The sequence below is a fragment of the Odontomachus brunneus genome, unplaced genomic scaffold (genome assembly GCF_010583005.1).
Source record: "Odontomachus brunneus isolate Ranch 3 - 2012 unplaced genomic scaffold, Obru_v1 Obru_scaffold_018, whole genome shotgun sequence".
NCBI classification, from domain to species: domain Eukaryota; kingdom Metazoa; phylum Arthropoda; class Insecta; order Hymenoptera; family Formicidae; genus Odontomachus; species Odontomachus brunneus.
In genome coordinates, this window is record NW_022639468.1 from 1246358 (window position 1) to 1250339 (window position 3982).

Below are 3982 nucleotides of genomic sequence, written 5' to 3' on the forward strand. Positions count from 1 at the left end.
AGAAGCATTTGTCCCGCTTTGCGGAACTTTGAGCCATTTAGTTAGTCTATCTGACTAATTGCGCTATAAACTTACGTTACTCTCATCTAAAACGCGCACGACGAAATGAAATGATCGCTTCACTCGACGTACTCGATGCTACTCGTTTTCGTAAAGTCGGAATTGCGCTTCAACTTCGTCAATGTGATGCTGGATTGGAACATATACTCGATCGGTAATCTCCTCAATCTAGCGTTCCATACGCAAATATTGGTCATTTGCAACGACGACAAGATTCTGCGAGAATAGTACTCGGTCAAGGACGAAGCTATCAGTATTCTGTCCACAAGTATGTAACTTGACATGTATAATGAAAACACTTTTAAACGCTTTTTGAATCGTTTCATTATATCTATTTTTGCTGAAATTGCAATTCATTAAATTTTGTCCAATAAAAGATGGGTCTAACTAATAGAAAGCCTCATAAGGAATGTGATCCATTAAATGCTACAAACGATTTCAAACACTTAAAGAAAAGTTATGATTAATCTATTTGACGCTTCAAAGCATTTATAGCATCTAATAGATCGCACCTAGAGAAAAAAGTGGCATATATGACCAAATATCAGTTATATTACATTTATGTTATAATTTCGCACTCGATAATGTAAATGTAATGTAATATTTACATTTACATTTATGTATAATACTATGTGTTGTAGATGAATACACAAAACAGTTATTAAGCTGTATTATTTGAAATAAAGAGGTTTTCTAATTTGTGTTGATACGTAAAGTTTAATAATAAAATTACATCTGTCTTATCGTTGAATTATACTACGACTTTGATTCTTCAGTAAGAACAGTGGCGACTCGTATCGGATACTTTGAAACTAATCAGAGAGCGTCCACGCTATACGTTTTGACACTGGTTTTCACGCTAGAGTCCCTATAAGATAGAATCTGGCCCACTGAAATATATACCTACCTGGAACGCGCGCTACCTCTTGAGTGTTGCGGATGAGAGAGAGCATGCTTGTAGGTCTAGAACAGCGCTCTGTCTTTATCTAGTACAGTCTGAACCAAAAGCTAAGTCGGCTAATTTTTAAACATAAGCTGAATCTCCGAATTAGGAATCATCTTTGCTTTGTTTTTCTTAATAATAAGTCGATAAGTAACTAATAAGTGAGAAAAAATATATATATATTTTTTTTTTATATCTTAAACTTTCGTTCATAAGTCATTGCCATTCAGTGGTCACTGCTTTTCATATTATCTCTAATTTTTAACTTGGATTGTATCACATTTTCCCCACTCTCGACTATACTATGAACCAGACAAGGATAAGAGAGGAAACAAGAAACCTCTCTCTCATCCGCATGTCTCAAGTGGCAGCGCGCGTTTCAGGTAGTATATATTTCAGTAGTCTGACTAGTTTTGGAAAAACATGGCGGTCGTATATATAGGGTGTCCTGAAACTAAGGTATGCTATTTCAATGGCAGATTCTTTAGAACATTTCAAAACGAAAACTTTCATATAAAAATATCGAGGCTATAATAGTTTTCAAACAGGAAGCGATTATATTTCACCAATGACAGGGCTGAGATTTCGCGCGCTCAGGCACGCCGAAATGACAAATGATAAAGATGCTCCTATGAATGTCACTTTTTTTATGATATTACGATCATTGTATAAATTTACAATAACAGCTGGTATTTATAGCGTTACGAGATAAAAATGTCAGTTTAGCTATAGATTGTTAATAGAAGTAAGTAAAATTAAATTGCTATAGAATTAAATTGCTATAGAAGTAAATAAAATTATTCTGTATGGCTCTGTATGGTTTCCATGGTAAAATAAAAAAGTTAATTCACTTAAAAATTGATATTATAAAAAAATTGTATTCATCATATAAATTGTCATTGTAACCTCATATTATTATGAATAATATCTAAAAAGATAATTGTATAAAATAGTGCAATACGAAATATGAATTTTCAGATTTCAAAATGCCAACGTGTTGTGTTCCATGATGGAAAAACTATTATCAAAAAGGCTTTTCACTGTATTCGCTTCCTGCAGATTAATAATGTTTCAAGTTTACAATCAAAATTATGTTTTTATTTATTCATTTTAGAGTTTAATAAAAAAAGACTACTAATTGTTCATAATTTCCTTATTTTACTTTTTAAATTATCTCGCTTCCCATGACAATTTCTATTGCTTCTGCCATGTTTTTCCAAACCTTGTTTCGACCAATAAGGAGGAACACGCACGTGGCCAGACTCTTATAGGGACTTTAGTCCTACTATTGGCCTGGTTTACATCAAAACGTTAGTATGCGTATTAAATTTGATGTGCACCAATGCTTTAATACGGGTGCGTTTACATCAAACGTACTAAAGGAAAAATATAATACGAATTTAATTCATGTCGGTTGCCTTCTAGTGGTAGTATTTGGAATTGCAATTTGCTTGAGATAGCTTTGTTCGACAATCAGAATGCATAATTCTAAAAATGTTCTCGTTTCATCATTTTCTCTCTAACTTATAACCCTTTTTACAAGACATTTTACTATAATATAATTTGAGAGAAACCAACGGTTACCGATAACACCGATTTTAACTAGGTTAGGTTCCCTTCAACATTCGTTTCATACATTTACATCGTCATTTGTATCATTTGATACGCATATTAGTTTAGTACGATACTTCTACTTGGTACGCTCGTACCAAATTGACCCGTCAGTGTTCACATCGTGCATATTAAATGTTTAGTACAAATTTGATACGAATATAATACCCGATACGCGTATCAAGTGCCTGATGTAAACCACGCCATTGACCTGGTACTAAATAATAACTTTCTATTAGATAATCTTAATATCGACAATGCATATCAACGGCGATGCATTCAATCAATCGTTTTGTTCATGAGTATTATATCAGCTTAATATACCGTTGTATATATATTATGTCGATATTAAGATTATCTAATAGAAAGTTACTATTTAGTACGCGTATCAAGTGCACGATGTAAACCAAGCCACTGTCTGTTTCTTACTTTAGGTCTATTTCCATCCTCACCACCGCACTTAGCAATCCATTCTGTGGCTGCGTTCCGAAATTCACTGCCAGTGCTGAAATTCTATAGTATACATAACATGAACTATAGATTTTCAGTACTAGCAGTGAATTTCGGAACGCAGCCTTATATGTCGATGGCATGGCTCTCAAATTTTTCTCTGCTAATAATCTAATGGCTCCTGCGCGCAGGACGCGAAAATACTTGCCGCGCGGCAAGAAGCAATGCAGTAGTCAATAAACTTCTAGCTTTTATCGAAAATCGGCTACCGCGTTAATTAGTTATCGCGTCGCTTCTAGCCGCGCAATAAGCGTTTTCCCATTCAGAACAAATATCCGAAACATACAGAACTAATATCCAAAATACATCTCATGGATATCTTATAAATATCGCGATATCTATAGGATATTCATGAGATGTATTTTGGATATTAGTTTTGTATGGGTTCGCGTCATGTATGTTAGGAGTTATAAAGCATTTAATAAAAATAACGGGTCTAAAGGCCATTTTACAATTGCGTAAGCGAGTCGTGAACGTAAAAGCCAACCAACTAAAGTGTTGTATTCACTGATTCCTTTATTCTGATTGGTTATCGTAATCATTTACAATCACTTACGAGCATGTTTATGTAATTGTAGAATAGAATCCTTAAGAGATCTGCTGCAATTACAGCCTGTTGAATTTTGCTTATTTTCCATGATTTAGAGAAACTTTAATTTTTGTGCACTATGTCGTTAACAACGGATTAGACTCAATAAAAGTAAAGTGAAAATGAATTGTAATTAGTATATATAATATACACATATAATATATACATATAATATATACAAAAGGGCGTACGCTCCGCTAAATTTGTCTATATATATATATATATATATATATATATATATATATATATATATATATATATATATATAT